Source organism: Leptopilina heterotoma, unplaced genomic scaffold (assembly GCF_015476425.1).
Source record: "Leptopilina heterotoma isolate Lh14 unplaced genomic scaffold, ASM1547642v1 Lhet_361, whole genome shotgun sequence".
NCBI lineage: Eukaryota > Metazoa > Arthropoda > Insecta > Hymenoptera > Figitidae > Leptopilina > Leptopilina heterotoma.
In genome coordinates this window covers 480,505-493,300 of record NW_025111042.1, presented here as the reverse complement: position 1 = coordinate 493,300, position 12,796 = coordinate 480,505, and the positions used below count along the sequence as shown (strand labels likewise).

Here is a 12,796-nt window from a genome sequence, read left to right as displayed (position 1 = left end):
AATGATAATGATATTAATGTTGTTAATGATGTTAATGATAATGATACTTATGCTGTTAATGATAATGTTGATGATAATGATATTAATGATGTTTATGATAATGATACTTATGCTGTTAATGATAATGTTGATGATAATGATATTAATGATGTTTATGATAATGATACTTATGCTGTTAATGATAATGTTGATGAAAATGATATTAATGATGTTTATGATAATGATACCGATGCTGTTAATGATAATGTTGATGATAATAATATTAATGATGTTTATGATAATGATACCGATGCTGTTAATGATAATGTTGATGATAATGATACTGATGCTGTTAATGATAATGTTGATGATAATGATACTGATGCTGTTAATGATAATGTTGATGATAATGATACTGATGCTGTTAATGATAATGTTGATGATAATGATACTGATCCTGTTAATGATAATGTTGATGATAATAATAATATTAATGATGTTTATGATAATGATACCGATGCTGTTAATGATAATGTTGACGATAATGATATTGATGCTATTAATGATATTAATGATAATAATATTGATGTTGGTGATAGTACTGATGAAGATCACGATTATGGCAGTACCTAATGTACATAAAGTTCCTGATGATGACAATGAAGATTCCGTACAGATTCATTTCGTATAATATTTTTAAAGAAACCAATCGCTAGGAGCGAAAAATCTTAGTATAACAATAAATAATAAATTGTATACGATATAATTTGAAGACTTTTAGAAAAATTACAAATGCGATTGAAAAAAAATTCAATTATTTTCAAAAGTAATAAAATTCTTCGCAGAAATTCAATTATGTTCAAAATTTTTTAAAAATTCTCGTCAAAATTTCAATTCTCTTTATAAATATATAGCAAAATTCTTTACCGAAATTCAATTATTTTCATAAATAACAATATTCTTCACAAAAATTCAATTATTTTCCAAATTAATAAAATTCTTTGCAGAAATTCAATTATTTAAAAAAAAATATTAAAAAAATTGTCATCATTTCAATTATCTTATTTATAAATAGCAAAATTCTTTGACAAAATTTCAATTATTTTCAAAAATTTCAATAAAATTCATTGCAAAATTCAATTATTTTCATAAATAATAGTATTCATCAGAAGAATTCAATTATTTTCAAAAATAATAGTATTCATCAGAAGAATTCAATTATTTTCAAAAATTTTAATAAAATCCTTATCATGAATTATTATCATGAATTTTGAAAAGGTTTTTAATTAAAATATTAGAAAATTTGAATATTTTATACTATTAAATTGTAAACAAATTAATTTCAAAATTTCTTAAAGAACTTTATTAAAAAATAAAAATTAATAAAAATAATGCATTTATAGAAGAATTTTAGTTAAAACCAGGGGAAAAAAATTTAATTTTTCAAAAGTTACATATTTTTTCAGAAATTCAATTATTTTCAAGAATAATAATATTTTTCGCAAAAATTAAATATTGTTTAAAAATAATAAAATTCTTTTAAGGGATTCAATTTATTATTTTCACAATTATAATAAAACCCATCACAGAATTCCAATCATTTTTAATACAATTTTAATCGAATTTCTTGAAAAATGTATAATTATTCCTAAAAATTTTAGCAAAATTCGTGATAAGAATTCAATTATTTATAAATTTGTGGATAATATTCTCTATGGGAATTGAATTTTAAGAAACATTCAATTAACAAAATTCTTCTTAAGAATTCAATTATTTTCATAAAGAACAAAATTCTTAGTAAGAATTATAAGTTATTTAAAATTCAATTATTTTCAAAAATATCAAAATTTTTGGCAGGAATTCAATTGTTTTCAAAAATTTTATAAAATTCTTCACAGAAATTCAATTATTTTCAAAAATTATAAAATTCTTCGCAGAAATTCAATTATTTTCAAAAATTATAAAATTCTTCGCAGAAATTCAATTATTTCCAAAAATATCAAAATTTTTATCAGGAATTCAATTATTTTAAAAAATGATTATAAAATTCGTCGCAAAAAATTCAATTATTTTCAAAAAATACCAAAATTTTTAGTAGAAATTCAATTATTTTCAAATATTATCATAAAATTCTTCGCAGACATTCAATTATTTTCAAAAATATCAAAATTATTATCAGAAATTCAATTATTTTCAAAAATTAAAAAATTCTTCGCAGAAATTCAATAATTTAAATAATATCAAAATTATTATCAGAAATTCAATTATTTTCGAAAATTATAAAATTCTTCGCGGAAATTCAATTATTTTAAAAAATATCAAATTTTTTAGCAGTAATTTAATTATTTTCAAAAATAACAAAATTTTTAGCAGAAATTCAATTATTTTCAAAAATTATCATAAAATTCTTCGCAGAAATTCAATTATTTTCAAAAATTTTTTTAAATTCTTCACAGAAATTAATTTATTTGCAAAAATAACAAAATTTTTAGCAGGAATTCAATTATTTTCAAAAATTGTCATAAAATTCTTCGCAGAAATTCAATTATCTTTTCAAAAATATAAAAATTCTTGGTAAGAATTCAATTATTTTCATAAAGAACAAAATTCATAGTAGGAATTAAATGAATTAAAAAATTTCCGCAAAATTCTTCACAAAAGCTAACATGAATTTTTTTTAGCAATATTTGAATTTTGAAAAGGTTGCAAATTAAAATTTTTGGAAAATTCGAATTTTTCATACTTTTAACTAACAATGATTTAGATTTAATTTTTTTTTTAAAAGTTTAATTGAATTTGTTTTTAAATTATTTGAATTTTTTATTTTCTACAATATATTTAATTGAAGACTTTCCGTATAATCGACACGTAAAATTGTTTTGTAAAAAAATGGATTTAAAAATTCTCAAAAAGAACGTTTTCGAAAATTATTAAAAATAATTGATTTAGAGAAGAACTTTTAGTTAAAAATTGTAGAAAATAAAAATTGAATTAAAATGATGAAAATAATTTTGAAGAAGAAGTTGCAGTAACAAAATTCGTATAATATGAAATAAAGATTTTATCACTCGGTAATCTTTAATTATTATAAAACATGAAGAAATAGCGAATGCTCCGAGTCGAAGACTCGGAGTGATCGATTTCTTCTTGTTTTAAAGTTTTAAAAAATTTAATTTATAGTTTTAGGTAAAATTTTCTCTTATTGACTCGGACTGGTTATATTCTTTTCAGTAATTAGTCCTTAAAATTCTTAGCCACAAAATGAGAATGATGATGTAGTGATAATGCGATGGTTAAATTAAATGTAAAAATAATTCTAAAAATTGAAATTCCCAAATGAAAAGTGAAAAACCAAGTAGAACGTAAAGAGAAGAGCAGAATATATAATTTTTGCTAATTGACACAGAAATATAAAAATAAAAAAAAGAAAGAACAGTAGTTTTAGCTGATTGACGCAGATTCATAAGTTGTTGCTCGCGAGAGTGAAAATGTGTAGAAAGAGATCTCAGGGGTATTCCTTAGGATTTCATCGCAAAAGGGTAGGTACCCGTGCCTAACCGTCCATGTATAACGAACCGAGAGCCGCGGAAAATTCGCAGCGAATGCTCTTTAATTAGCACGCGGCTTCGAGTATACTGTTAAATTTGTTCTCTCTCTCACTCTCTCTCTCTCTCTTTCTATATATATATAAAACTTTCCGTCTGTTTCTGTGCTTGTACGTGTGACGTCAAACATTACAAAGGAAGTTAGGAGGGAGAGAGGGGGGAGGAGAGAAAAGTGTGAGAGCGGAGGGACTTAAATAATTATCGTTTCAAAACCGGTGGGAGCCGCATCTGTTTCTGATTATTAATTAATATCAACCAACCCAAAGTCAAGCTTGCATGAACGCCCCCAGCCATATATATGCTTCCATATATCGCAATCGTTCATTGGGCGAAAGCCAATCTAATCACGATTCACTCTTTTTTTTTTTAAATATAGTTTTAATTAGATAATTCGTCTCTTGATAACAAATAATGTATATAGAGCTCCGCACTGTCGAATAAATATATACGCCTTCAATTAATCAACAGCGAACGTTTAATTAACAAAAAACATTTTTCATTTTTATCTCTCGATAAAAAATATTAAAGATTTCAGTCAAATGAATATTTAATCATTATTATTTTTTTGCAAAAATTAAAATTTTCAAAAATTTTAAATTCAATTGCATATAAGAATATTATTATATAAAACAAGAAGATATCGATCACTCCGAGTCTTCTACTCGAAGTGATCGCTTTCTTCATGTTTTATAATAATATTAAAACTTGATACAATCATTATTTTATATTATAAAAATATTGTTACTGTAATTTCTTCAAAATTATTTTCATTTCAATTCAATTCAGTTCTTCATTTCTACAATTTTAAACTAAAATTCTTTTTTAAAACAATTTTTTTAAAATAATTTTTGAACAAGTTCTTCTTTGAGAATTTTTAAATCCATTTGTTTACAATTCAATTTTACCTAAACTTTCGATTATTCTGACATTCTTCAATTAAATAAACTAGAAACTAAAAACTTTAAATAATTAAAAAAAAATTCCATTAAACTTTCCCGTGTAGAAATCACCATGCTATGCCTAAAATGATTATTGGCCCTAGCTTGGACCTAACTTGGCAACCCCTTTTTATATATCCTGGGTTGGTCCTAACTTGGTACTAGCTAGGAGATCCAGTTATGACTTAGAAAAATTTTTAGGAAAATAAAGTGTCAAAATTGATACATGAAAAACATGTAAAAATTGATAAATATTCTCAATTAATATTTATACAATTAATTGATAATCATATTTGTTTAAACAATTTATTGTTTGACATAAATCAGAAAATTATACAAATACTATAAAATAAAGTTAATTTATTAATTTATTAATTCAGCAATTGTTTAAACAAATAATTGTTATTTACTAACTTTTTAAACAAACAACCTAGAAACTAGCAGTTTTTTCTAATTTTGCAATAAGTAAATACTCAGATTAGTTAATTGCAAAATTTTAAAAGACTACAAGTGTCTAGGTGCTTTATTGTCTCAAGAGTTAATAAATAACAACAATTTTTTGTTTAAACAAATGCTGAATTGTTAAAATTATAAATTTTCTTCATATTTCACTACTCAAGTGTAATAATCGCGAAGTTAGATAAAAAACTGCAAATTTTTAAGTAATTTGTTACAAAAGTTAATAAAACAGCAAAATTTATTTATTTATTTAAACAGATACAGACTGCAATATAATTATCATTAGTAAAATATATTTCTAATTTCGTTCGCTGATTTTAAGTTTCGTTTAAGTTGGTGCTAAACACTAAGAGATATTGCAATTCGAATGTGGGCTGACCCACCCAGGTCCAACCCAGGACCTACCTGGGCTTCCTAGTTTCATTAGCAAAAATTTCTAAGTCCAAGTCTAAAAAATTTTTTGCAACAAAAAATTAATGCTTAAAATGATTGAGAACAATGAAAAACCTGTTTTTAACGAAAATGTATAGATATTTTTTTTCTTGATATAATATAAAAATATTAATTTTTGAATTTTTATTTGGATATTATTTTATTATTATTGTTGTTAAACTATTTTTTTATTTATTATCGTGTATTAGTGTCAATAATTACTATATTGAATCCTCAAAAGCAAGTCCACAAGTCACTGACAATAAAAATTTTGATCTCAACTAGTTTCATTAGCATAGTGGTTAGGGCGTCAGTCTCGTAGTCCGTAGGTCGTAGGTTCGATTCCCGCGTGCGTTAGATTTTATTTACTTCTTAGGTTTGCGTTTATTCCGATTTTTCTGCATTGTATTCGTATAAGTATGCAATTTAATGATTATATATACTGTAAAATAATTTAATTAACAAATTTCTAATTTTTTTATAATTTTTAATGTATATATATTAGAGGAATATATATTAATCTCTACATATACTAACATTATTTATGAATTCGCTTTTGGTCATCATTTAATTGAAAAAAATAATAATTAATTAAAACTAATACTTATTATTAATAATTTAGGTTATTTCTTTAGGAAATATTATAAACTAATTAAAATTATAATAAAATATATAAATAAACTGGTCATAACTAGGCTCCCAAGTTAGGACCAGGCTAGAATCGCATCACCAGCCATTGTTGGTCCAACCTACACTGCCAACCTAGGACCAAGCTATTAACAGGGCAAAATAGGTAGGACCTGGCTAGGACCAATTTTCATTTTCCACACGGGTTTTGAGAAAAATTAATTCTAAATTTCCTTAAAAATCTTGTCAAGAATTTAATTATTTTTGTAGATAATAAAATTATTCGCAGGAATTCAATTATTTTCAAAAATAAACAAAATTTTTAACAGGAAATCAATTATTTTCAAAAATTATCATAAAATTCTTAGCAGAAATTCAATTATTTTCAAAAATATCCAAATTTTTATCAGAAATTCAATTATATTCAAAAATATCCAAATTTTTATCAGAAATTCAATTATTTTCAAAAATTATCATAAAATTCTTCGCAGAATTCAATTTTTTAAAAAGAATCAAAATTCTTCGCAGAAATTCAATTATTTCCAAAAATATCAAAATTTTTATCAGCAATTCAATTATTTTCAAAAATTTTATAAAATCCTTCGCAGAATTCAATTATTTTCAAAAATACCAAAATTATTAGCAGAAATTCAATTATTTTCAAAAATATCAACATTTTTAACAGGAATTCAATTATTTTCAAAAATAACAAAATTTTTTAGCAGAAATTCAATTATTTTCAAAAATATCAAAATTTATAGCAGGAATTAAATTATTTTCAAAAATTATAAAATTCTTTGCAAAAATTCAATTATTTTCAAAAATATCAACATTTTTGTCAGGAATTCAATTATTATTTTCAAAAATATCAAAATTTTTAGCAGGAATTCAATTATTTTCAAAAATTATAAAATTCCTCGTAAATATTCAAATATTTCCAATATTAATTTTTACGTAATTTTGATTATTCTGACATTCTTCAATTAAATATATAATTGAAAATAAAAACTTCAAGAATTAAAGAAAGATTTAATTAAACTTTTTTAAAAAATAAATTCTATGAAATAAAATTATAATTAGAAATAGTATGAAAAGTTCAAATTTTCTAAAAGATTTTAATTTGAAACATTTTCAATTCATTTTTAAATCAATATTTACTAGAAAAATCGACAAGAATTCAATTATTTAAATATAAAAATAAATATTTTATTAAATATTTGAATGTTTCTTAACATATTGAATTTTTATAAAGACTTTTATCAACAAATTTTAATAAAATTTTTAAGAATAAGTTTATTTTTCTGAAATTTGATTAAAATTTTATTAAAAATAATTGAATTTTTCCAAAGAGAAAAGAGTTTTTAAAACTTTTTTTATAAGAGATTTTGAAAATAATTGAAATTTTGACAAGAATTTTATTAAAGTTTTTGAAAATATTTGAATTTCGAAGAAAAATTGATAAAGATTATTGAAATTTTGTCGAGAATTTTTGTAAATTGTTGAACACAATTAAATTTCTGCGAAGAATTATATTACTTTTGAAAATAATTGAATTCTTGAAACGAATTTTATTAAACTGGTTTTTAAAATAATTGAATTTCTTTGATGAATTTTAATAAAATTTTTAAGAATAATTACATTTTTCGAGAAATTTCATTGAAATTGTATTAAAAATAATTGAAAGTCTGAGATGAGTTTTATTATTTATGAAAATAATGAAATGTTTGTGTAGAATTTAAAAATTTTTTTTAAATAATTGAATTCTTTTGAAAAATTTTATTAAAGTAGTAGATTTATTAAAAATCATTGAATTAAGGAAAGTTTTTGAAAATAATTGTAATTTTGCCATGAATTTTATTAAAATTGTTGCAAATAATTGAATTTCTAAGAAGAATTTTACTAATTTAGAAAATAATTGAATTTATGCAATCATTTGTAATTGCTTTAAAATTCAATTTCTTTTAGTGTTTTTAATTAAAATTCTTCTATAAATCCATTATTTTTAATAATCAATTAAAAATATTAACAAATTTAACTAATTTCAGAAGAATTGGAATAATTACAATTTCTCAAAAATTTACGTTCTTTAAGACGATTTCTATAGTTAAATTCATTGAAAATTAAAATTTTACAAAATTTCAAATTAAAATCTTTTGAAATTCATCTGTACTTATGAAAATTGTAAACGCAACTTTTTTAAAATTTAATTAATTTTGAAATATTTATGTAAAATTAGATTTCAAGAATAAACTTTAGAAAATAAGAAATAATATTTTATTATATTATCGAAATTTTTAGTTGTTTTAATTAATTATTCTTCCAGGTAAACATTTTTTTCGTGTAGGGGAGAGTAGGCTACATTGAACCAGCGTCAACAGTGAACCATTTCAATTTTCTGAGAAATGACTGAGTGAAATTTTTTCATATTTAATATATAAGTTAGTTTTACTGAAACAAACTATGTCCAAAAATTTCGGGCACGTAGGTTTATTATTTACAAAGAAAAACTAAAAAAACTGTTTTTCACGTACAAAACAAAAAATTTGGTGGAATTATAATGACGTTTTTTTATTGAAATAGGAAGTTTTAAAAATTAGTAAACTTGCGATTTATTTCGCTTAGGGTGTCAACTTCAATATTCCGATGTGATAAAGAACTTTAAATCTTACACAAATTTATTATAAACAATTTTTGTTGTGAATGTCATGTGAATACAGTGAGTGCGGCATCATTGAACCACCCGAAAAAGCAAAGAATTTTCAATTTTAAGAGTTGTAAAATTGTCTGCTCTACTAATTAGTAAGAAAAATACTGGAAGACATGCTTTCATCACAATTGTGAACGAGATAAACTCAAACTGTCACTTTACCTACCTAACCTGACATTAAAATACATTAATCTCCTATATTAACAAGTAATAACAATTAAATAACAATTTTCTATTTTTTTGAGTGGAAAATAAGATTTTTTACAATGTGTAAGTGGAAATATTATTTTTGAAGTAAATTGTAGTGTTTTATTAGAGGTGGTTCAATGTAGACACACATCCTTCAAAATAAGAAAAGTGTGACTTGTTAGAAAAAAATTAAATTTAATTATTTAATCATAATAATTTGTGTTTGTAACGTGTGTATTAACTAAAGGAGTACTTCAGCTTAATTTTGATACAAAAACCTGATCGAAATTAGTAAAATTTTATTAGTTCTTGGACTTTATAAAATACCCGGTTCAATGTAGCCTACCCTCCCCTATAGCTTTCAATTATATTATTACTTCGTAAAACAAATTTTGTATCATATTGTAGAAAAAAAATAAAAAAAGTATTTAAAGAATACAAAAGATCAATAATTTATATTGAAATATTTTTCTAAATATTTGAAAATCATATAAATATTGTTTCAATATTGCTTGTGTTTAATTTCCCGTTTAATTGTATATTTCTATTTATTTTAAAAATAAATTCAAGTGTATATAAAATAAAATTACGTGTATAGACAACTGGTTATTAAATTGTGGATTTATGGAAAAAGGTTATGTCAAAACGAGAAAGAGAGGGGGAAAAATTGAAGCCTTTACATATACAATATTTATATATACATGTTTGCATATATGTACGTGTTGAACAGAAATGAACAGAAGCCCGAAGAACGAGCATTAAAATTAATGAAACGAATGGAACGTGCGTTTTAACGAAATGTGTATGGGTGATCAGGCGAAAGTTCGTTCGAACGTATAAAGCTATGGGATTTTAGTTTGTAATACAAAACATACTCAAATATATACAAAATATATATACGAATTAAAAAAATTCTTTTCACAACCCTTTTTTCAAACATTTTCCTATATAATATGGAAAGATCAAATAAAGCATGCAGAAAAAAGACCCCGCGAAATTTTAATTTTGAAAATTGAAAATGAAATTCGAAATTCAAAATATTTACTCTTTTTGAATTTTATAGAAGAATAATTTTTTTGTTTTAATTTTTAGAGCATTTAAAGTAGTGCAAATCTAAAAAAAAAAGTAGCTTTTAGTGGCACAAATTTTTAAAAAAGTGCAAATCGTAAAAAAGTGATAAATAGTAGGTTTTAGTAAATCACTGACCTGCGGTATAAAATACCACGAAATTTTAATTTTATAAATTGAAAATAAAATTCGAAATTAAAAATGTCAAATTTTTTGAATTTTATAAAAGAAAAAAATATATTTTGCTTAGAAAAATAAGAGTTGAATTGCGGAATAGACGAGGAAGATGAGGGAGGGTTTATCTGTATATATAGCGTTTTAGTGACGCTAGTGCCTGTCATGAGACCAAGAGAGGATGTTGAGCTGATGTGAAGGAGAGCGAAGGGAACTCTTAATTAAGAAAGTTGACTTGGCCACAACTGGGAGTCGAGATTGGTAAATGTGAAAGGATGACGTTCGTCGGTTCGTCCACCGCACACCCTTAGGGGTTGCTTGATACTATGTACGAATATAAATTCGTCCATTATCCAGTGATTAGTGCTTCGAAGGGGGAAGAGGCTTAGATGGTTATTCTACAGTACAATGATTTCGTTGCTAAGATCTTTCAACCCTTTAGCGAAATGCTTCTACAGTCACAAAGAGTTTGTTAACTTTGTTATTGCGCATAAAATGAGTGTTTATTTCGCTGTAAACACCCCATTAGATTTCAACGAGTACTCAGTCTATTATATCTCATCCGTAATACTATACTGTGCGAATGTTATACTCGTGTGCGCATTACCAGAAAAAAGAATAATATATACACATTATTTCCCTTTTCTGTATCAATGCTTAAAAAAAGTTTACTTCAATTTTCTCCTTCTCTTCTAACACTAAAATGTCACTAAATTTCCCTTTAATTTTTAATTAAATTTTCTCCTTCTCTTCTAACACTAAAAAGTCACTAAATTTCCCTTTAATTTTTACTTAAATTTTCCCCTTCTCTTTAAACACTCAAAAATCACTAAATTTCCCTTTAAGTTTTACTTAAATTTTCTTTTCCTCTTCAAACACTAAAAAATCTCTAAATTTCCCTCTTCTTGAGACTAAAGTTTTACTAAATTACAGGGTTGCCACGCTTTGCTCATTTAAAATTCCCTGACTTTTCTAGGTTTTCCAGGTTCAAAAATGGAATTTTTCCAAGTTTTTAAAACTACTTTTGTTGCCAACAAAATTTAATTTATAGTTTAAAATTTATTTTCATCATTCCAATTTAATTTTTATTTTCTACAATTTTTAACTAAAATTCTTCTCTAAATCAATTATTTTTAATGATTTTCGAAAAAGTTATCTTTTTGAGAATTTTCAAATCCATTTCTTTACAATACAATTTTACGTGTCGATTATTTAGAAATTCTTTAATTAAAAATATTGTAGAAAATAAAAAATTCAAATAATTAAAAAAAAATTCAATTAAACTTTAAAAAAAAAATTAAATCTACATCATTGTTAGTTAAAAAGTATGAAAAATTCGAATTTTCCAAAAAATTTTAATCTGCAACCTTTTCAAAATAAAATTATTACTAAAAATTCATGCTATAGTGTTATTTTAATATTGTGAAGAATTTTATGAAAATTTTTTTAATAATTTAATTCCTACTATGAAATTTGTTCTTTATGAAAATAATTAAATTCTTACCAAGAATTTTGATATTTTTGAAAAGATAATTAAATTCTTTTTCAAGAACATAACTTTATTTGAATGTTTTGAAAATAATTTAATTTCTGAGAAGAATTTTATGAAATTTTGGAAAATAATTGAATTCCTGATAAAAATTTTGGTATTTTTTGAAAATAATTGAATTTCTGCGAAGAATTTTTGTTATTTATATAATGATAATTGAATTTCTTCGAAAAATTTGGTAACAAAATTTTTAAATAAATTAATTCTTACTAAGAATTTTGTTCTTTATAAAAATAATTGAATTCTTAGTAAGAATTTTGTTATTTATAAAGATAATTGAATTTTTGTCAAGAACTTTATTAAAAGTTTTAAAAATTGTAAAATTTTTGAGAACAATTTTATGTTAATTTTAGAAAATAATTGAATTTCTGCGAATAACTTTTGAAAATATTTGAATTTCTGCGAAGAATTTTATAAATTTTTTGAAAATAATTGAATTGCTGCTAAAAATTTTTATATTTTTGAAAATAATTAAATTTCTGCGAAGAATTTTATAATAATTTTTCAAAATAATTGAATTCCTGATAGAAATTTTAATATTTTTGAAAATAATTGAATTTCTACGAAGAATTTTATGATAATTTTTGAAAATAATTGAATTCCTGATAAAAATATTGTTAAGTTTGAAAATAATTGAATTTCTGCGAAGAATTTTATGATAATTTTTGAAAATAATTTAATTCCGCCTAAAAATTTTGTTTATTTTTTAATAATTGAATTTTTGCTATGAATTTTATAAAATTTTTGAAAATAATTGAATTTCCGTGAACAATTTAATGATAATTTTTGAAAATAATTTAATTTCGGCTAAAAATTTTGTTTTTTTTTAAATAATTGAATTTCTGCGATGAATTTTATAAAATTTTTGAAAATAATTTAATTTCTGCGAAGAATTTTATGAAATTTTTTTAAGTAATTGAATTCTTGATAAGAATTTTGATATTTTTTGAGAATAATTGAATTTTGAAGAAGAATTTTATTATTTATAAAGATAATTGAAATTTTGACGAGAATTTTCTTAAACTTCTGACCATATAATTGAATTTTGCGAAGAATTGTATTAATTTTG

At 22.7% G+C, this 12,796-nt stretch overlaps 1 protein-coding gene across 1 annotated transcript in view; it reads right to left on the bottom strand.

The window, feature by feature from the left end:
- LOC122505636 (paired box protein Pax-6-like) overlaps positions 1-12,796 on the bottom strand; it is a 233,798-nt gene that overhangs the window by 218,614 nt on the left and 2,388 nt on the right. The window lies entirely within an intron of this gene.